Source organism: Equus przewalskii, chromosome 22 (genome assembly GCF_037783145.1).
Source record: "Equus przewalskii isolate Varuska chromosome 22, EquPr2, whole genome shotgun sequence".
Lineage (NCBI taxonomy): Eukaryota > Metazoa > Chordata > Mammalia > Perissodactyla > Equidae > Equus > Equus przewalskii.
Genome location: NC_091852.1, coordinates 28,079,142 through 28,102,825, shown reverse-complemented (window position 1 = coordinate 28,102,825; position 23,684 = coordinate 28,079,142). Strand labels below are relative to the sequence as shown.

The window sequence follows — 23,684 nt, the reverse complement described above, 5'->3', positions numbered from 1 at the left end:
CCAGATAACTTCTGGGTTTCAATGTATTTACTCGCTTGAGTTTATGTGTCCTCAGGGTTTAGTTCTATTTCCCTATTTAAGAAAATAAAGAGAAGAACTGGAAAAATAAATTTTTTATGGCTTAGAGTTTTCTTTTTGAATATTTTTATATACATTGCCATTAATAATCTATTGGTTAAAAATCTTATCTTATAATCATATGATGCTTTGGCAAATATTTTTATGAAACACCCATAGTCTGCATATCAGTAAATGAAATGCCTTGGAGATACACTTTGCCATCTAAGAGTTTTCAATCTAGATAAGAGACAAGAAGCACAGTCAGGTAGAACAACTACAAATAAAAATCAGGACAGTGAACACTGTGTGAGAGGGTGGGACCAGCTCTATTCCCAAAGGCTGGTTTCCTTTTGCACTGAAGAAATAATAAGCGAAAGCTTTTCAGAGGTTCTGAGCTCCTAAAGAATGGGTCTCAGCAAGCAACATTAACTGCAAGTTTACAGTCTATTTTTCGTGAAATTTCTTTGAGTTTGGCTTGAAGGGAACATTTAATTCTTTTCAGTGTTTTATTTTAAACAGATATTATGACTGTGATTATGCTCATGTTATAGATAACCTTCCATTCTGTTCAGCTTTTAGAAATTCTAAAATATGCTCTTGCTGCAGTGAATTCAAAGTACAACATTTAAATCACGTCAAGTACAAAACCAGTTTTGAAAAAAAAAAAATTTTTTTTTCAGGAACTGTTATTTATGAGCATCAGGCCATCGTGCCACCAATTTCTTTATGCAAGAGCGTGGTTGAATATGTAAAGTAGCTGGCTAAGATTCTACACCCCAGTATAAATGTTCAGGATTTGTTTTAAAATTTTACACCTTTAAAATCTCTAGGATTTTCTAACTTAATCTGTGTTTATTAAAGAACAACAGTGCACCTCAGTGGGAGGAAGAGACCAAGGCATATGGTGCTGCTTTCTTAAACCTAACATCAGAAGACTTTGCCAGGAGCTATAGGTCGTGTGAAAACATCCCAGAGTAAAAGTATTTGCATCTGAGCACCTGCTTTCAAATCCTGGCTTTGCTCACAAATTAAAGCGGCCTTACCCTTTCTAAGCTTCCAGTTCCACATCTGTGAAAACAGGCACTTGAGTTTTATATCTCTTATGTGGGCTTGGAAAGAATAAATGGCGTTATAAAGGAAACAGCTGTGAGCCTAAAACAGAATAGATGCTCAGTAAATGCTGGTTTGCTTTCTTCCTCTCTCTGAATTTTTCCTTCTTCATTTGTAAGGTAGGAACTGAAAAAGATGCTATCAGAAAGAAAAGATGCTACTATTCTGTAAGTTCTCTCTCTCTCAGTACAAAGTATGCACAAAAGTAAACAAACTAACAACGTGGAATCAAAAAGTTGTTTGAGGAGCATGAAATCAAGGCAAGATGACTGAATTATCTGAAAAGTATGTGGCACTCAGTAGAGATTCCCAAAGGGCCAGGTAGTAAATATTTTCACCTTTTGGACCATACAGTTTCAGTCACAGCTGTGATGACAACTCTGCTGTTGTGGCAGAGATCAGCCACAGACAATACATAAATGAATGGCCATGGCTATAGTCCAAAAAATTTTATTTACCAAAAAAGGGATGGTGAGCTGGATTTAGCCCTGCAGGCCTTAATTCATGGCCCCTAGATTACAGGGCGTGAGTTACCAAGATGGGCATTCCGGGGGCATCTGCCTTCACTGAAGCGTTAGAGCTGCGGACAGGCCTTGACACCTGGGTCTGGAGCTAGTGAAGCCAGTCCCTTGAGTGGGGTAAGATTTCCTTCACTACCAATCTTTGTTTCTCAGCATCCTCTGTTTCTGTTGCTAACACGCCTTCTGATTGACACGTTCTCTCTAAATATGTAAATAACTTCAATTCTGTTCCAGGCTAGGCCTTAGCCTGGAGGCCATTCTGCCTGTTTAAGGCATAGCTTTGTATGGCCATACACTTATATAGCTCAATGTATAGAATTTATACACATATGCTTGGATTCTTTATATTTGTTTTACCGCTTAACTCTCAAAAAGCAAAGCAATCTTTCCTTAGTTCTTTATTTTTCACCTTAGTATTTTGGTGGAGGCAGGAGCTTCTCGCCATTATCTCCTTATACTATTTATAAGTAATATCCATGAAAATATAACAAAACCTCTAAAAAGTATGTGTCACTCAGTAGGGATTCAAAGACACTTCCTGTCGGGGAAAAATTTTAAATAAAAATAAGAATAATAGTTATTGTATACATTGAACAAACATTGAATTAGTCCCACTTAAAGAATCCTAATCGTTTTTGTACACGTTCGGTTCTGTCAGACTCTATCATTTCTATTTGGGAGTGCTTACAAGTACAATGGAAGAGAATTTGCTGAAGAAAATAAAACGAACACAGCTGGAATAAGGAAAGGCAATGGACTAGCCAGCCTAGCCCAAAGTGCTGCATGGTCAGGCCCCAGCTGACCAGCTCCCCTCTTGCCCCCTTACCAGGATATCAAATGTACATAGTCTTCTCACCTTCTCCCTGTCTTCCTAGTCACTCTCTTTTTTGATCTCTTATTCATCCCACATCCTGTGACTATTTGGAAATATTATGTGTTCTTGAGGATTTTGTATCTAGACATGGAACAGGAAGTGGGAATGGAGAAAGGGAAAAGAAAGAAAGATATATTTCACATTTTATGTATTTGACATTTGTTATGGGTTTCCAACTTTTAATGTAGTTCATTAATTTGAGTCCTCTACCCAATTCTGTGAAGTTATTCACATTTTATAGACGATGAAACTAAGGCTCAGAAAAGTTCATTGATTTTCCCAAAGTTACACAGCTTAAACCAGATAGACCAAATACAACAGCATACACGCCTCCCTCCAAAGTCCTGGCTTGACTGTCAGCCAGTCATCAGTGCTGGCTCTCCCTGTGCTCCTAGGTGCCCTGAAATCAGAACTCCCAAGAATTCGGTCCTTATAAAAAGCAGGCTTGTTCCACCCTTCCCAGCTTATTTTAAATGCTTATCCTCCAGTGATTTTTGGATTTCCTTGTGGCCATTTTTGCTGGGCAGCTTCCCTCTACCACCTGATAACCCTTTCAAAGAAGGGAAAAACAAAGGGAATCATTCCAAAGATATTTTTATCTTCAGCCTTTAATTATGGAATAAAGTTGATCTTGCCTGCTAAAGAAATCTCAGAGTTCATTTGGCAGTTGGCAGGGTACTTTTTAGAGCAGGGAACTCTCTTCAGAACTCTGTAGTTATAGCAGATAGACATGCTCTCTCCTTGAGTGGACTAGCCCTGCTGTCTATCCTGTTGATAAAGCTTAGTACTTCTGCAAAGTTCTCCCTGGAGAAGCTAATCTTCATGATTGAATCATTAAGGTCGCATTCACTAGCACAAACTGTTGTCTACAGATTCTTTTTTCATTCTTCTTTAGTCCTACCTCATACTCTTTATGGGATGAAGTGACATGCAAACATACAAGCTGGGGGAGTTTTGACTAATCAGGCAATCTCCCCAGGCTTCCGTTTACTCATCGGTAAAATGAAGGCATTGGACTAAATAGTCTCTAAGATCCTTTCCAATTCTGACATTCTGAGTTGTTTTATCCTGAGCTACACATTGGGAGGCTCTCTGGTTTGGACTTGGGCTAGATTTAATGCCTCATACAAGGCACAGGATGAATTACTTCTTGATATTAATAGGTTTATTAAAGGGATTTACCATTGTGTAGATGACATTTTGTATTTAACCCAGTAGACAGTCTTGCAACTTGCACTGTGGGAGTGTAAGTCTTTGTGCATTAGCGTCCAAACTAATTTAAGTTTTATTTTTAAGGACAGTTGGAAGCAGCCCAGTTCTTTGAACTATGAGAAGATACCTAATGTCCAAAGTTCTTGGTGTAGGCTGTGTTCTATGCTTTATTCTTGTCAAAACTTGGCTGGGCTCAACCATAAGGCATAAATTTTACCAACAGAGTGGGATGTATGTGTAAGGGGAAGCGGTAAGAAAATGGGGCTAAGAGGAGAGGAGGAAGGGAAAATATTAAACAGAATTTCCATTCAGTATACACTATGCCGGGGCTTCAGGATATAAAGAGAAATACGACATTTTAGAATTTTCACCTAGGATTTTTGTCTAAGCTCTTCTCCTTCCTTGACAGAGAATTCCTTATACCTCACACTCAGTTTCCGGTATTATTGACATCTAACATTAGAATGGTACATTTAATTATATTACAATTAATGAACTACTATTGATGCATTATTATTAACTAAAGTCCATACTTTATTCAAATTTCCATAGTTTTTACCTAATGTCCTTTTTCTATTCCAGAACCCCATCCAGGATTCCACATTACATTTAGTAGTCATTTCTCTTTATGTTCCTCTTGACTATAACAATTCGACCCTTATTTGTTTTAACTGTTATTTTCCTTTTGTCTCAATATCTTTACTTGCTTATTGTATTTTATTTGTGTTAAGCTGTCTTAAGTTTTTCCTCTATTTAGCAGAGCATTATTTCCTCCATTATTTAGAAAAGGTTCTGGAAATCCCCCCTTTCCATACAAACTGCCAAGCATTTTTTAATTTCTAGAAAACTTGCAAGTAATGAGGATAACACTAGCCAGAAGCCAATGAGAATTTATGATTAATGAATCACGATTTTCTTTGGCTGGCAGAAAGGGAATAATCTTTGCTAGTGAGTCAGTCAGTTGAAACACTTAAATCGTACTCAATTGAAGAATAACCTAGTTAAGTTTCAAAAGAGGTAGGCATATTTGTTGAATGTTTATAGTTACACAAAGAAATAGTTAAGAACAGTAGCATTTAAACTGCCCGTCATTAGTCTTCGAAATTCTCAGCTCCTTAGGAAGAGTAAGGATGATTCACACCTTCTCAGTGCCTCCCATGTAATCAGTTCCACAGATTTATTAAACTAGGTACAAAATTGGGCTTGCTTCTATTTCACATGGAAGGGCCAGGAATTCCAGTGCTGCCTATTCCCAGTTCAGTAATAAAACGCCTCGCAGCTTGCAAATGAAAGATCCTAGAAAAATGCAGCTTATTGTCTAAAACAGAGCATAGCCTAGTCAGATTGATATGACTTTCTTTATCTCCATCCTCATCAGATACCATTCAGACTGGGAAACCTGATACTCTGTGTAGCAAAGGTTGGGGAAATATCATTAAAAAACAAAAACCTCCTATCCCAACACAGAAATCCTCTTCTCAAAGGTAATAGAGAAAGAAAACACTCTTAATATTGAATAAGCATTAAACCAGAATGTGATATGCGTTACAGTCAATCTACTGAGGTTGGGAAGATGGAAATCTCACCCTCTGATACAGCTAAGCAGATACATCTCATTATATACATGTTTTCAAGACAAACAATAAGTAGTTCGCAAGAAAGAGGACTCAGCATCATTGATCACATGGCGTTCATTCCAACTTCACCTAGTAGTTGGAGTGACCTTCTATGTTAGCCAGTTAACTTTAACCAAAAGAGGTGGGGGTGGGGGGCAAAAACCCTCATATCTTTATGACAGGAAGGAGTTTTAGAACCTGGGGCAAGGGGCCAATGAGTTTAGGCTCCTAACTTCCCTCCAACACTGGGAGATAGAGTTGCTACACCCTTGGTATTTGTATTTCAAAGATGTGGCTCTCAGGTCCTTGAGAAAGATATTCCTAGGTCATAATGTTAACAAAAGGCTATTTAGTTTCTGAAAAGATACATTTCAAAGAGACAGAGACAGAACTTAAATTTACAAGTCTCTGAGGTAAACATTCTGATAAAAAGGGAGGAGAGGAAAATCTCTTCCCTTATTTTCAATTGCAAGAATGAAGTCTCACATTTTTCCTTCCTGTTTGTCTGTATACAAGTCAAAGATTTCTTTCTCATTCATGCGAAAGTGTCTCCTAAGCATCTGGCCATTTGCCGGACTCTATGCTAGGCATTATGAATACTAGTATTGGTGAGATGCAAAAAAGTCCACTCCTACACTCCAGGAACTCACCAGCTAGAGAATGAGATCCCGTGGGCTGCAATGTCACATCAGGCCTTTCACAGGGCCTCAGAAGTCGCTCCTGCTAAGAGGAGAGAAATCTGAATAACCCTGGCCCACACTTCAGACTGCACCAGGCACTGAAGGTTCTTGCTTGTTCTGAAAAAGACACCATGTAAATATTCCTGCATGTTACAGCTATTCTCTGCTAATAACAAAAACAAGTAACATTAATCACATGGTGTTCACGTCCCATACCCTGCACTGTTGATTCTCACAACAGCCCTGTGAGGTAAGTATTACTTCTATGCCTATTTTACGAATGAGTCTTGACAGTTGGGTAACTTGCCCCTGGACACAGAGCCAGTAAATGGGAGGCTGATGTAAACAGAGGTTTATCTGAGTCCAAAGTCCGACTACCCTGCAGCCACTGTGTAAGAGTTTAGCTCAGGAGAAGTCCAGCCTCACTAGGGGCTGAGTTCTACATCTTATGGCATTATGCAGAAGCTCGGCAAAATAGACTGCCTTGAATAAGAATAATCTCCCGCATTTGCAATGCACTTAACAGTTTTCAAGTCATTTTTTGTACATGGTTTCATTTCATCCTCACAACAAGCTGGGGAAATGTGTGAGGCAGGTATTTAAAACCCAAGTTAGGGGCTGGCCCGTTGGCATAGTGGTTAAGTTCACGTGCTCCACTTCTGCGATCCAGGGATCACAAGTTTGGATCCCAGGTGGGGTCCTATGCATCGCTCATCACGCCATGCTGTGGCAATATGCCACATACAAAATAGAGGAAGACTGCCACAGATGTTAGCTCAGCGACAATCTCCCTCAAGCAAAAAAAAGGAGGATCGGTAAGAGATGTTAGCTCAAGGCCAATCTCCCCACCCCAAAAAATAGAATAAAAAAAATAAAATTGAAGTTATATATTAGAAACCTGAGATTCAAAAAGGTTAAGTAACTTGTCCAACAACAAATAGCTGGTGAATGAAGAGCTGGGACTCCTCTCCAGATCTCCCAACTACTAGTTACCTGTAGCTTCAAATTGGAAAATCTCAAGCTGGAGACTTACCCTATATATGGATTTCTAACTGAGCTATAGAGGCTCCAGGATTCACCTGGATCAACTGTCTATCCTAAGAACAGAGGTAGAATAAACACGAGCTCTGTCAATTCTGGACTACACCGAGCAGTACTCACTTAAGCATGTCTTTATGTGACTTGTAAATAAAATTCTGTTTGCTTGATATTCCCTGTGGCTAAAGAAAGATGTTTAAGATTTTCCAAACTTATTTTTACTGTGCTTCCTAGAGAATTTTGTACACTACTTACCTCAAGTTGGGCCCTGTTCTGTAGTTTTCATTCAGGTAAAACTAACGGAGTTTCCCCAGAGTGAGGAATGTGTAATCAATCCCATTGTTGGATTTCAATGGCTTATTACTGGGTGGGAGAATTGTTATAACAGAGGCAATTTAGAAAATCAGGTACAATTGACTCCAGTCAATTTGCATACCGCAGTCCCAACAGCAAAAAGTCATGGTGTTTCGTTCTAGACATAGTGCAGTCACTAAATGAGACCGCCTGGGCAACTAACACATTCCGAGAGAGAACAGGAGAAGTGCGTGTGCGTGTGTGTGTGTATGTATGTATTTGTGCACACACACGTGCATGCTCATGTGCATGCCTACGGGTGTTTAAACAAGGGTTCATTTAGAATTGTTACCAATCAAAAAAGGAAAAATAATCTTCCAAGTGGTTATCTCTAGTATTTTCCAAATGATAGTCATAATCAGAGCCATCCGTTTACAGATTCTCATGTGGCTGGCCTTGAATGTCACATTTGCAGTTACTGTGGTTGTATGTTCTTCTGGAAAAGATGGAATGATGTCTCTCTCTGAGAGGTGTGGGAATGACTAGAAAGTTCCCTGGACTCAGCAGCAGAAATCTGAGTTCTAATCCAAACCTGGCCATTAACTTTCCTTACGACTTGGGTTCTTATGTCCAAGCTAGCTCTTAGGTCTCTATTTCCTCATCTGTATGAGGAGTTTGGATCAGATGTTTTCCAAGGCCTTCTCCAACAATAAAATTTGGTGTTTCTAACCCTGTCACATCCTCAGAAAAAGAAAGCCTTTGTCTGAAAACACTGATTTGATTACTGCCAAATTGTGTGTCATGTCCATGGGCTAGACCCAATGAGCCAAATGAGAGATGAAGATCACGGAAGAACAGAGAGAAAGAGTACAGCTGCCTCTCCTAGCACACAAATGCATCTCCATTGGGAAGCAATAAGTACATGTACAAACACTACAGATGGTGGGTAATTAGCACCATCTTCTCACATTCAATAATGTGAAAGATAACGCAGCCCACATTCCAATAATCTGAAGTGAAACTACTGGTCCGAGAAGCCTCTTACAGAGAGTTTTCCCTCGTGTTCTTGCACTCAATGGAGAAGGGAAAGGAAGGCAGGCTGGAAGAGAAGACATTGACATTTGTTCTGAACCGACTAGGTATAATGACGGACATTATCTAAATACCCGCACAGCAACACTGAGAAGTAATTAATACAAGCTCCATTTGCAGGAACCCAAACTTGGAAAGGTTAAGTAACTGAGCAAGTTTAAAAAAAAAAATGGGTAAGGGGTAGAGCTGGGATACAAAGCTCATCCTAACACCCAAGCTCTTCCAGCACAGCACATTGTACATACAGAAAATGTCACATCCTTTAAATTGTATCTATTTTTCTGGTACTCATTTCCCGCTCCTATTTGTGCATATCTTTTCAGAGCATCATCCAGAGATAGAGAACATTGCCTAGTCCTGGGGAGGTGTGGGGGGAGGTGGAGAGAGGAGGGCATTCACTACGTTTCCATTTCCCTCACTCATAATCATTTTTACTTCATGACTGCCCGTTTTGTCAATTTCAGCTTATTAAAAACAAGACCTCTCTGTTTTTGTAGGATACTCCTTTTATTGTTGGGATTGAAATATCCTCAACAGTTCGAAGGCAGGCTGGTGCTGATGCTGGGAGCTGCGTCAGCATGGAGACAGCAACAGCGCATCATGAAAGGCAATTGCAGTGTTGAGAAGCAGCAGTTATTTGCAATCCTTGTTTCAAAAAGACCACTTTCAGAATGTGGCGTTGGGTGGAAATGGATGCAGTCATCATTTTCAGGGGTTTTGTTGGGCTGTGGCAGCTGGGAACTCTCTTTTCTCATCTTCTACAACCCACAGACCCTCACACAAAACAGGAGGTAAAAATGCTGTTATCCTTAAAATAAAACTCGGCTGTGCGGCTACATATTGTAAGGAATTTTTTTATGGAAAAAAAAAGCTTTTTGTAAATGAAAAGTGATCACAGGAGTTCAAGTAAAAACTAAGCAGACATGGAAAATCGGTGTTTTTTCTTAATAAATATGAAGGGATAAAAATCTTTAGATAGGACCAATAGGCTCTGTTCCCCTCAGTAGAATGTTCTCTTTTCACCCTTCCAATTCTGCCCTCCTCTGGCTTTGCTCAAATACCAGCTTCTCCAGGAGGCCTTCTCCCACCCCTTGTGGGAGACATTTTTTTTCTTTCGCCTAACCCCTAATACGTTTTTCTCTGAGTATTCCTTCTGTCAGACATCTCCTTTCTATTTGTGCTCTGGTTACTTGTGCATGTATTTTGTCTTCTTTCCTCAGTCTGTAAGCTCCTTCAGGAAGGAATTCACACTTAAGTTGATTTATATATTCCTCCAACAAGTGTGAGTTGATAGTCTACTAGGTGCCAAGAACCATCTAGGCGTTAAGAACCCAAAGATTTACAAGGTGTATAGTAACCAGTTCTTTCCTCAAGGATCTTACCTTCAAGTATGGACGTGAGACATGCAAACACATACATAAATTGCAGTAAAGGGTAAGCAGGATGCATATTGAATTCATTTTATAACTTTCTAAATATTTTAGTGCTTTGTTAAATGAATGAATGAATAAATGTGAGTTCCACTCTTAAACAGCAGCAAAGGTCCCAAAGAGAAATAAACGATAAAAGCTGATGGAGAAATGAAAAACCAATGACGCTGAACCGGTCCTAGGGAGCACTGTGGTGCTCAGCAGTCCAGCTCAAGCCTTCTGACTAGCCTTAGCCCTGATTTTTCTTTATCAGCTCTGTTTCCTCAATGAATGGAGTATTTTAAGCATTAAGGATAATCCTAGGAGGCAGCCAGGTGGAGTACAAGAAACAAAACTTTCAGAAGAAATAGTATGTACGAAAAAGACAATATTAGGCATTGTGTGATAAGTGTTGATTGAAGATACAGACAGTAAATGCTACAGAAAACAATAAATCTGACTCTCTTCAGAAGAATCTTTATGGGAGAGGCATACTTACCAGAGAATGAGAAAGGGGCAAACATCTGGAAACAAGCCCTCGTGATCCAAAGACGGAATGACAGACCATGGAACATCTGGTGTTTCTTAGATTTTATGGTTGAGGATTGCATTCCTGGCAATTAATATTTTGATGCTAAATAGGAAAATGCCATCTACATTCTTTTACACATTTCTTAAAATATTTTCTCTTGTTGGCTGGTTTCTCTTCTCTGATATTTTTTAATTCCTTAAGCTTCATGATCCCACACTGTCTTTGTTCTCCCCCCATTTCCATAGCTGATCAATTTATCTTTGTAGAACATCCTCCTCCAACCTCCAAATGTCAGTATTCTCTGTGGCTCAATTCTTGGCTTTACAATTGAACTGTCAAAAAAGTCATCACCTGAGGCCAGCCCAGGGGTATAGTGGTTAAGTTTGTGTGCTTCACTTCAGCAGCCTAAGGTACGCAGGTCGTGTTCTGGACATGGACCTACGCACCACCAATCAAGCCATGCTGTAGTGGCGTCCCACATACAAAATAGAGGAATATTGTCACAGACATTAGCTCAGTGACAATCTTCCTCAAGCAGAAAGAGGAAGATTGGCAACAGATGTAAACTCAAGGCCAGTCATCCTCATGAAAAAAAAAGTCATCACCTAAAATCATAACATCACCCTTGAATTTAACATTCAATTTCAATTCTACCAAGATGGTTTTCTAATCTCTATCATTAATTTGACCATTTCCTCGCTGGATTCTACTTTCCTTTACAGAAGTCTTAAGTACATTTATTCATTGATTTACACCTTTGATCAGACTTAGCCACCTACCTGTTCCTTACATTCTTCATTCCATAGAGAGATCAATCACTATCAGAACTCCACCACTACAATACATATCAGGGCTTAAAAACCTCCCTACAGTCAGGTTCCCCCATCAAATTCCTCACTTCCATCAATTGCATCATCATTCTCCCTGTCTCCTCAGCTTACAATATCAGGCACATTGATTCCTTCCTCTCTCAATTTCCGTGTCTAGTCACTGGAGTTGGTTATTCTGAAAGTCTTCTTTTATACTGTCTCTGGCAATAGGAACAATCTAAAAAACTATTTTGTTGAGTAAAAGTTTTCAGACACGAAAAAGTATTTATTGTCATACTGTCTCTCCCCCATTGCACCTGCTTCCTTGGGTCCTTGTCACCTCATGGGTGGGCCGTTGACTAGGTTATCATTCTCTATATTTCTAGTCTCTAGCCTCTCCTAACCAGTCAGCACTTTTTAGCCTGAATACTTTTCTTAAAAACACATATTTAATAAACCATTGTAAATCCTTACAATGACTCAATAACTTGATGCTATCCAATAAAAATATACTGTAAGTCTCAAATGTGAGCTATGTGTATAATTTACATTTTATAGTCAAATTACAAAATGTAAGAAGAAACTGGTGAGATTAATTTTAATAATAGTATTATGCTTAACCCAATATATCCCAAATATTACCATTTCACTATGTAATAATATTAATTTCACTTTCTTTTATATTGAGCCTTTGAAATCACATATCTCAATTCAGGCTAGCCACAGTGGAAGTGCTCAAAAACCATATATGGCTAGTGTCTACCGTATTGGACAACACAGCTCTCCAACATACTTTGTGTCTCCCATTTACATTCTTAGTTCATTCACTTACCCTTATAACTTGCCTTCTTTCAACATAATTAGATCCTGATAATATCTCTAGGCTTTCCTTGCTTAAGTTCTAACTCTCCTGGGGAGCTTTCCCTCACCACCACAAGACAATGATCTCATCTCACGAGAATTATTCTCTATGCTACTCAGCTGGCATGTCCTGTGTGCTAGTTTTTGTAATTAAAGCAGGAGAAATCACTGTGGCCCAATTGTCAGTATCTTGAGGGCGGACACTTCTCTCTGTTTCCCATATCACTTAACAGAGTGCCTTTCACAGAGAAAGTACTGTAAATATTTGTTGATGGTATGATGATAGTATGGAATTATTATAATACAAGTATATAAGTAGACTTTATTAATCAACAGCCTTATATTATTTACCAGTTGGCTGTGATTCCACATTATACTATCACTAATTTCATTATCAGGTTAACTTTATAGGTTTTAGTAAAGATTTATTTTCCAAAATATAACACTTATTCTTATTTTAGAAGGATAAGTAAAATATCAGAAATAGAAGGATCACATGTACTACATGGAAAGTAAAGTGAAACTAGTATAATTTTAGTTCTGTGATTTATTTCTATATGGAATGATGAGAATATTGATATCTGAAAAATAGTGAGCATAATCGTACTATGGAAGACATAATTTAGTGAGCTCCAAAAAGTACTGTCTGATTATGTTATCGGTATGGAGGAATTCTTAGAAACAAGTTGAGAAGATTTAATGAAAGAATGTGTTGGAAAAAGTGATTTGATAAAGAATCTCCAACATCATTTGTGATAGGGATGTTGTGTGCATTTACTCCATGGATGTGTTTAGAGGCTGTGGCAAATGCTTTGTCAGGGGGTGGTAGATGCAGTGCTGGGTTCTATGTTTGCATACACAAAGTGTGCTTGATGAGATTTCACACAAAGAATTACCGATTAAAATAAGGAGTCCTGTTGTAGAGGGTAAAGAAGCTAAATGTGGCTAATATTTTCTTCATCACAGGGGATTTTTTATGTTACTATCATTTTATATAAGATAGAAATTGTCAGTAGGCCAAATTGTGGTCAGTTTGAAGTGCATGACTCATTAACATATTATAAAAACCCCGGGTAAGTTTGACAAAGCAGATCTTACATAAAAGTGTAAAATCTGTACTTAGAGACACACAAACTCCACATCACCAAAGGCTCTATTACCCCTTCAGGCCAGTTCATTCCCTGTTACAACCCGCAGTACCCCTGTGATACATGGTAGGACTTTCCACCTATATTGTGATTTTATTGAGAGCTTTCCACTGGCATTAGGGAAACTGATTTCGTTGAAAGCCCCATATCAACTCTTAAAATTATACTACAATCTTCCTGCCAATAAGACTGACGCCAAAGTCCAAAACTTAAAATATTTATGAGTAATTCAGGAAAATTTGCTTCCTAAACTCAATGTTTATTTATTTATTTTTTTAAAGACTGGCACCTGACCTAGCAACTGTTGCCAAACTTCTTTTTTTCTACTTCTTCTTCTTCGTCTCCCTCAAAGTCCCCCGTTACATAGTTGTATATTCTAGTTGTGAGTGCCTCTGGTTGTGCTGTGTGGGACGCCAACCCAGCATGGCCGGATGAGCGGCGCCATGTCTGTGCCCAGCATCCCAACCGGCAAAACCGGGGCAGCCAAAGAAGAGCTCGCAAACTTAACCACCTGGCCACGGGGCCAGCCCCTTAAACTCAATATTTTTAAAACTCTTGGATGACTGCAAACAAAGTGAGAGTATTTCTATAGTGTGCATATGCATTTGTAAGGATTTGTTTTCCATATAACAGCTATTGTCAAATGGATAAAACCTAACTTGCAAATGCATGAGTTGTGTACATATATATATTTATTCTTCTTATAATTAAGGTTTTTTTTTTTTTTTTTTTTTAAAGATTTTATTTTTTCCTTTTTTTCCCCAAAGCCCCCCGGTACATAGTTGTGTATTCTTCGTTGTGGGTTCCTCTAGTTGTGGCATGTGGGACGCTGCCTCAGCGTGGTCTGACGAGCAGTGCCATGTCCGCGCCCAGGATTCGAACCGACGAAACACTGGGCCGCCTGCAGTGGAGCGCGCGAACTTAACCACTCGGCCACGGGGCCAGCCCCTAATTAAGGTTATTTTTAATTTAAATGCAGGCAAAGAGTAGCATGGGGGGGAGAAGCAAATTCTATCCTGGTTCACGGGTTACATTTGGTAAATCCAACCAGAAAAGCGGAAGGTGTGGGTAATAACTGAGCTGGACAAGATGCATGATGTGTGCTAGAGGCTATGCAGGAAAGTGGAGGTATGACCTGAAGTAGTGAAGGGAAGAACACCTAACATAGTATGTGCAAAGCCAAGGACAAAGAATGGAGGATCCAGTCAAGAGACAAAGTCACAACTCCCAAAGAGAAATAGACATTCAAGCAGATGAGGTTCAAACAAGCAAAAGGAGTAGTTTAGGAGACAAGGTTCGTGAAGGGGAGATTCCTTCCTAGAATGTTAATTGAAGTTTGCCCTTTTTGGCTGGTAGGGCTAAAACTTGTGAGTAGGGGTGCCTGACTTAAATAAAAGGGGTTTGGGACACAAGGTACGTAGCGAATTAGAAAGCTATAAAGGTGTCTATTAATTATAGCTCTTATTAAAATAAAGCAGTTTGAATTTTGGAAATATAATTCCTATATAAATCTGAGTTGTGTAAATGTTTCTGCAGCACTAAAATCAATGCACAAAACTGGGAAAATGCCTTAAAAAAAGAAATAGAAACAACAAAAAACATCAAGAGCGGTAATCAACTTTGGGCTTAAGAGATGAAAAACCATCACCACTACAGGCAGTAACAAAACATAGAGAAAATAAAACCAAGCAGAGTCTGAACAGGAAACCAGACTCAATCACTGGCTTGCTGTAGAACATTTAGGCAAAAAAAAAGACACAGTTTTCTAAACTGTTGGATTGGTAATTAATTTGATCTTTATCACCTTCATCATCATCGTGATGATAGCTCTCTGTTACCTTACCATGGTCAACTCTTTACCATGATCACAAAGCCTTACATGATCTATGATCTGGCCTACACCTCCTCTCCCACCCCTTTCATTCTAGGCTCTTCCTGGCTCATTATGCTCCAACCACACTGGACACATTTGTGTTCTTCAAACACTAAAGACCATACTGCAAGATGGTTCTTGTCTTAACCTTAGCTTCACCAGTAAGTCCTCCCTCTTAGGATAATATGTGAAGAAAAATTTAGTTACACCACTTTACTTTTTGAGGATAATAAAGGAAAAATATGTTCATACAATTTCAAGGGAAAGAGAGAGTAAAACATAACCAACATAATGGTGAATAAAAATATACTGATGTAAGCAATCTAAAATATTTTGCAAGAGACTTAAACAGCAATAAACTAAATACAACATTGATTCGAATTTGAATGAAATTGGTGTAATAAAAAGGGAAGCATAAAACTGAACTTTCTTAAATTCAGTCATCTACTTATAATTGCTTTTGCATCTCGGCAAACTAAGAAAGCTGTTTAACTGTCTCTTGAGTTTAAGATGAATCTTGGCATATGTTAATCTTGAAATGTTAAAGTCAACATTGATCATCTTAATCAAAGTTTTATTTTTATAGTTAATATCCTTAATATATAAGAAGTTGTTACAAGGGATTATACCAAAGATATGTGCTCTAATACATAACTATGCAAAATACATCAGCATTGCAGAAACTAACAAATAGGAGTAAAAAAAATGAAAATATTTTCAACTCAACTGGCAACCAAAGAAACACATATTAAAACAATAAAGATGCAATTTTGTTTATCAAATTGGCAAAAGATGTAAAAACTGAAAAATGACAATATCTACTACTAGCAGCAGTGTGAGGAAGGAGACACTCGTATCTTGGTAGAAGTGTTGAATCTTATAACCTTTTTGGAGCACGATTTGGCAATAGGTGTTATAATTTTTGTAATTTGATATGCAGGCTTGACTGAGTCCAGGAATTCATCCCAAGGAAATAATAATGATTTATGCAAATGTATAGCCTTAAGGATGTTTATCACAGGCCTGATTATATAAGAAAAAACCCTGACAACGACCTTTTTGTTGGGTCTAACGAATTATGTTTCATCCATGAATTAAGATTTAAAATAATTATACAGTACCTAAAAATGTTGTAGAAAAACAGCTTATGTCAATTAAAAGTAAGTAAAAAACAGGAGCAACCTGATGCCATTACTGAGATTATAAAACATACGTTAGTGCATAGAAAAGAGACCAGTGACTGTGTACCAAAAAGTCAGTAACAGTTAGCTCTTGGTGATAGGATTATGAATGGCTTCTGTTTTATTTTTTTTCTCTAATGTAGTTTATAAATTTTCAACAGTGAACACTGAATTATTTCTGTAAAAAGGAAAATATATATTATTTTTATAAAAAGACAAATAAAAACTAAAAAGTTATAAAATTATGACAAATTGTTTAATCCTGATCAAATATGAGATAATAAAAAAATGAACTGTAACATAGGGAGTAGAGAGATGAAGAAAAAAAGTAAACTATTAAATTAGAAAAGCAACTAAGTATAAAGAGAGGAATGGGAGAAGTGGAAGAGCCATATTTCTGAACTGTGGCTCAGTCCAAGTGCTGTGCCATGAGCAAGTACCAGACCTTTTGTTTTTATTGTGTGTGTCAAAAATTCACAGTCAGCAAGGTGTACAAAGTTTTAAAAAATGCTGTTTTCTTTTATTTATTTTCTTTCATCAATATCTGAAGAGTTGATGCTATTTCTTTCGAGGCCTTATTAATGACTTGGAAAATTCTAAATTAAATTTAATAAAATACACAAATTAAATTCATTGAACATTTCTTTTGAGTTATATCAGGTACCACGGTTACCTGTGAAGTTTCATTGTTGTAGTGCAGTCCATGTTACTTTGTACTTTGTACTGTACAAGGCATTTTTGTTTACTTTATCTCATTTATTCTCACCAAAACCCTTGGAAATTGTATCATTTTCACTTCCCAGATAAACAAACAAAAGTCTACCAAGGTTACATGACTCCCCAACATCCCAGCAATGCTCAAAGCAAAGGGAAACTAACAAAACCAAGTTACCATGGATCACTCTCAATTCCTGTTTTATTGTCCTTTTATAATAATAAACTATAGTTCCAAAATTGTTTACTCTGTTTCTATAATTGATCTCTATGAGTACTTATGAGCTGCTGAGTATAGAGCATCATAATACAGAATTTCCAGCTACCTCCAGCAAATCATCTCACCGTTTTTTCCATATTCCATGCACGTGTTGCAAAGAAAGAATGTTCAAGTTCTGCAAGTTATTTTCACTTCTTTTTGAGAATTTTAGCAAAGCTCTATTCTTCACTTTTAATTTTACTTTAAAAGTATGTGCATAACAAAAGATATATCAAGACTAAGAAGTGTACTTTAGATGAGGTGATTATAAATAATCATTAAATAAATAATTAGACATCCAAGAGCCTTTGAGAATAATTTCAAGATTAAACTGGAGGAAGATTAGGGTCAGTTTACTAAAATATTATATTTTTTCTTATCTATATTGTGGACTTTTAAACTTAAAAATTAGAAAGTAGCCTGTAAAGAGCAGAAGAAATAATTACATTAGTTTATAGCTTATAGAACTCCTTTTCATTCTCGTTCTGGTTATTTAAGGGAGGGAGGAGGGATATAAACATCCAAATAGATAAACCATCCAGCATCCTGACTCTGGGTTTCTTTCTCTATTCCCGTTCCATGACGTTTGCCTCCTTTCTATGGCAGCCTCACACTCTCAACTATATGCAGGGAATTCTCAAAATTATTTGTGTAGCTCAAACTTTTCCTCTGAGTTCTAGAAACTTTTATCCAACTTAACATTTCCATTTGGTTGTCTCACAGGCATTTCACAAGTAATATGTCCGAGATGGAACTCTTCTATTCCCCTGACATTTTAATATATTTCCAATCTTCGCTATCTCAGGAAATGGCAGCACCATACATCCAGTTACTCAAACCAGAAACCTGGCCACCATCCCTGGTTTCTTACTCTGCCCTACCTTCACATGCAGTGCTTCAGCAAGCCTTTTCTCTGTACATACTAACTCTACCGTAAATCCATCCAGCATCCTATACCTCCATCACCAAGTAGTCCCAGCCTCCTTACAGAATTTAATCTCGACTTCCAACCACCCTCTGGCCAACCTGGTCATCACATAGCAGCCAGATAATCTTTTAAAACAAAAATTGCAAAAACAACCTCCATTAATTTTTCAATGAGTTAACCATGCATCATGCCATAAAGTAAATACGTATTTCACATGCTTCCACTTCTGGTTTTAGAGCTTTAATGAGGTATAGTTGACATGTAACATACCGTACATGGTAAAGCATACAATTTGATGAGTTTTGACATATGTATATATCTGGAAAGCCATCACTACAATCAAGATAACAAATATATCCATCAATTCTAAAAGTTTATTTATGGACTTTTTAAAACTTCCTTCCTCCCTTCCCCATCCAAGTCTACAAAAAACTACTGATCTGCTTTATGTCACTCAAGATCACTTAGTGTTTTCTAGAAATTTATAGAAATGGATTAATACTTCCACTTTCTTAAGCTACTCACAGAGAGTCAAAATTGATTTCTTCAGTTACACTCTTACAAAAAGAAAAAGAGCATGGTGATTGAGTTTATTGAAAATCATTAGGAAAACGCCAGCATGGTTGTCTAGTTTTTAGAATGGCTTTTGAAACTTCTAAAACACTACAACACTTTTACAGACTTGTATCTTTTCCAACTCTAATAATAAAATTATATTAATAGTAAACTTTCATGTTTTTTAATTAAAAATTTTAACAAGCCTTTTGTTCTTCCCAATTTTAAAATCTAGATATTTTTCTCTTTCTTTTAATATTGTCATCATATTTTGGGAGATTCTGTCCTTCCATAGACTCTGTAATGTTAGTTAAAGCAATTCAATGGGCTTAGTGTGTATTCGCCAAAGAACTAAATCTGAACAATGCAAGGAATTCCTTACAATGCAAGGAATATTTCTTTGTGTAAGAATTTTCATAGACTTTCCAACAGAAATTTGTTGTTTTTAATTTAATCATATTGGATGATTATATATGTTATTTATTTCAGATTACATACAATTTTGATTATGAAATATATTGAACTAATATTCTAAAACTATCATTTCTCTTCCCAGAGTAATCATAGCATGCTTTGCTTCTTGTTGCTTTAAAAGGAACGTTTTAAATTGCTCTTTACAACAATAATTATGAAGGGAAATGCCAAAATACAACTAATTTCACTTCTTCTTGGAATTTGACATTTTCACTAGCTAAGTAATACAAACATCCATCACTTAAATGAGCAGTATTTTAATAGCAACATTTTCACAACATTTTAATTGTTGTCACATTTCTTTTTTGTTTAGAGAGACGTCTGGTGAACACCCGTGGGGTCTAAAGAACAAGTAAGATTTAAAGCATGCTGGGTTTTTAAAAAATCTGTCTTTCATATTTTCTTTGTTTTATTACTTAATACTATTTCTTTACTACCATAGATTTTAGCTTCTTAGAAAAGTGTTAGCAATTTTATTATAGAGCATGAAGAATGAAAGTGAACTTTCGACCACTTTCAGATTATTCAGAGGCTTTAAAAACCTACACAAAGTTTCTGTATATGGTAAGCAGACTTAAAGACATTACAGATGGTGTGAAATTTAAGCCCAAAGTAATGGGCATGCTTTTATGGTCAAGAGTGAATATGAATCCATAGAGTAAATTTTGCAAAGTAATTTCTTTATAAATTATATGTTTCTATAGTTGTCTTAGTCTTACCTCTTGCCTATCAGTAGAATAGGTCAAGGAGTGGTTGATTTAATTCCCAAAACCTAGTTCATGTAGAACCATGACTCAGCACCAGAGAGTTTGGACAGTGGGAGATCCACGCCCAACACTGGAATAAGATGTGTTGGGATAATAAGGGGAGAGCCTTCATTTGATGGAGTAGGAAAGAGAACAGGAGGAATAATGGTCAAAAGGAAAGCAAATGAGTAAGGGGAGAACTGAAAATAATAAGAGGAAGAGAGCAGATCACTCATAAGAATAAAGAGAGTAAACAGATTACATACACTTCATTGTCAACATTTGGAAGAAGGGAAATAGAGGTAGAACAAAGTAAGAACAGAGAGTAGAGATTGGAAACTAAAGAGAGGTAGAGACAGCATATGTGAATAGGTCGCACTTGAGAGAAATGGCTAAAGAAAAGAGTACGTGGTAAAAGATAAAGTTCCATTTTTAATCTTTGCTACTTATTTGACAATTTAGTTAGTTGAAATTAGAACTTCAACGGTTCTAAAAAAAAGGAAGCACTGAATATTTTTATCTATTTCATTGAAGACGAAAAAATTCTAGTCGTATAATTATTTGATGTTTCTGAGAGTCTAGCTTTATGCTCAATTTAAGCCATACTTAAATGAAGATGTTTCTTGATTTGTTTAAAGTTTTCTTACGAATATGCTAAACCTGCTCTACTCTTGAAATCACTTGACTTCTAAAAAAAGGGAAAATCATGCATTTAGAGAGGTGAAATAAGTTATTAAAATGTATTTCTAGTCTACAGAAAGCATATGTTAAACAATTCAAAGTTACAGCCAGAATAGTCCAAATTACTCCTGCATTCAGGGACACAAAGCCCTAGATTTACTCTGTAGTTATCCCGTAATTGCTATTTGCAGGAAAAAGAAAGGTTAACAGTAGTGCTGATCTCATTTGTAAGGTACAGATTTACCAAGGAACCTTGTAGAATTGACAGCTTTTCTATCCCAAAGCATAAATCATAAAGATTCAGCAAAGTAACCTCCCTTATATTGACATAAAGATACAAATGAGTAACGATTTATTTTTAGCAGCACTTGGGGAAGTGTGGTTTTAGGTTTATGGTTGTTGCTCTTGTTCATTGGTTTTTTTGGTGGCTATTATGTGTTAATCATTCATCATCATGATGAAAGGTCTCTTTCTTCCCAACATTTGAAGTATCTTGGGGAAAAGCCTTTGGTTATTTATGGTCCATTATGTATAAAGCTCTTGCTAATAGTCCACCATCCATTATTTTTCAAGACCATTGAGCAGAGTTCAATGGTGGTACTGTAGAAAGTGCCCATTGACTCCAATTCCAAAATACTGGGTGAAATCCCAATGTCACAATTAAGACCCACTTATTCGCCCTGGCCCTCAATGTTTTCATGACAAAATGAGGATAATACTCCCTACTCACAAGATTGTTATGGAATTTGAATAAGTTATCAACCTGAAAGTATTTGGAAGTTGGTCAACATTAGTGGATGACATAACCAGCAAACACTTGGGTTTTAGCTCCCTAGAGGCTCTTGTCCGAAATCCCACGAGCCACACAAATGACTTTGCAAGGATTATTGCAGGTGTTTGGACTTGTGATTCAACTTTATCCTTTAAAAAATATATTTTAGGAGTAAATCAACCTATCATTTAAAAGACTCAAGTCTTCATCTTCCTGGCTATATATCCAAAGTGGTGGAAAAGCCCTTCAGCCTCATAAAAATCTCCACCTGCTATCTGGCGCCTTACATTCCTCTAATGGACTATAACTAAGACCCTCTCTCCTATTTTAGTAGCACTAGGCTGGGTGCTTTCACATATGTTTCCTGATGTAATCCTCAAGTCAATCATGTAAAGAATATCTGATTGTCCCCATTTCCAGATGATTATCAGAAAAGCTGAGTAACATGACTGAGGTCACCTAGCCAGAAAAAGGAGGGAGCTGTAATTGGGACTCAGAACTCTTTCCACAGTTCATGTACATTACAAAACTCTGCTACCTTCTTTAGTGAAATATGATATTTTAGTTACAAATATTTGTAGAAGTATTACCATAGTGATTTTATCCATATTGGTGAAGAGAAAATGTTTAATGGAAAAGAGGAGGGAGCGCAAAAAGTGATTGTTAGTTTCCAAGAAGGGTGAGGACCACTGAGAGTGTAAGTAGGAAGACAGTCTCACTAACTCAGAGCTGGGCCTTGGACAAGCTCCGTGACAAGGCATTAGTAAGCATTAAAAAAAAAAAGAAATCCTACAACTCTTTCCTACTTGGCCAGCTGACAGCAGAGTCAATGTCAAGTATTCCTGCATGTGCCTTTAAGATCCAATTCATCTGCATTCTTATGATAGCTTAGCAGAGAGAAGTCCCAGGTCCCATATTTCTTTCTACATATTGGCATTCCTCTCCTCCTTAACAAAAACCCAAAGATCCTCTTTTCTGTGTGCCTCCACTTTTCTGCTGATAGTGCAAAATCTGTGGTTCATCTGAGTTGGTCTAAGTATACTTGCTGAGGTCAGGGAAGAGGATAATTATTATATCCAAACATGCATTGAACAGTCCCTGTGAGATGTCAGCCTCTTGAACTTCCTTAAGAAAAAAAAAAGCTGTTAGAAAAAATAAAAATGAGGCTTCCTCATGATTGGTTAATTGTTTAATTTAAAAAAATAACTGTTTCTAATTAATTTTATTAAAATAAACCTGTTTTATTCTTTTTTAGACAAATTATCCTAGACAGATTGTTGAACAAAATCAATGAATAATTCTCTTTTTGCTCCTTCACACACACACTCACATGCACAGACATACATACACACACACTTACACACGTGTACACACAGAATATAACAAGATCTTCTTCCCCTTTTGATGAAATATTCCATATTCCATACGTTTTAGAATAAGTAATGTTGAAAAAGTGATTTTGGAGAAAAGTTGAAATGATTGAGCCTTAAATGTGTTATGACATTTCTAAACCTTAAATAATCTTTGCTTTTCTAAACAGAGTGTTTTAAGTAGTCATCATCTTGCTTCATAAAAGAGAGGCTGACTGTGTTTAGAAATACACTTTCATTGTGCTGATATCCCAGTACAGATTCCTCTTTCCTCACATTGTCTCCAGTGTAAACACACTGCTTGATAAAAATGACAATAAAGTTAACTTGATTGCTAAGCAGCTGTATTGTTATTACCAGAGATAAACACACTTATTTCCTCTTTGGAGTATTCCTGGTATGGAATTTCTGGACAAGTATAAAGCATTCTTTCGGGTTGATTGTGATCTTACTCATTCTAAGCTGTTGCGTAGGTGTCCTTTATACTTTTGTAAGATTGGATTTAACGCGTAGAAAAGTTCAAAGGGAAAAGGTGAGCTATTAGGTGGTGTTTTTTTAGGGCATGATTAGAAATAAGGATGTTATTATTAAGAAATATTTGGAGTCTTGTACACAAGGAGGAATCTAAATTGTACAACATAATGTTTCCAACAACATGCACATTTCCATCTAGATTGTGAGAACTAAGCCTTATCTTGGGATCGTGGGGGAAGTTTTATTTACAGTACCAACTTCACTCATGAAACTCAAATAAACACTCCCAGAAAGCAACAAGGTAATAGCAATGGACCAAACAGTTGTTTATTTTGCATGGCTACCTCTTTATTTCCAAAGAGAGTTATTGTTCTCCTGTGAGTCTTACGTAGAGCTTACAA

General features: G+C 37.0%; 1 protein-coding gene across 44 annotated transcripts in view; it reads left to right on the top strand.

The window, feature by feature from the left end:
* The window catches only part of PTPRD (protein tyrosine phosphatase receptor type D), a 2,079,533-nt gene that overhangs the window by 1,434,252 nt on the left and 621,597 nt on the right, over nt 1-23,684 (top strand). For all 44 annotated transcript variants that reach the window (XM_070590645.1, XM_070590643.1, XM_070590639.1 and 41 more), the window contains one exon: nt 19,554-19,592. The gene's annotated coding sequence lies outside the window, so the exon portion shown is untranslated. The remainder of the gene's footprint in view (nt 1-19,553; nt 19,593-23,684) is intronic.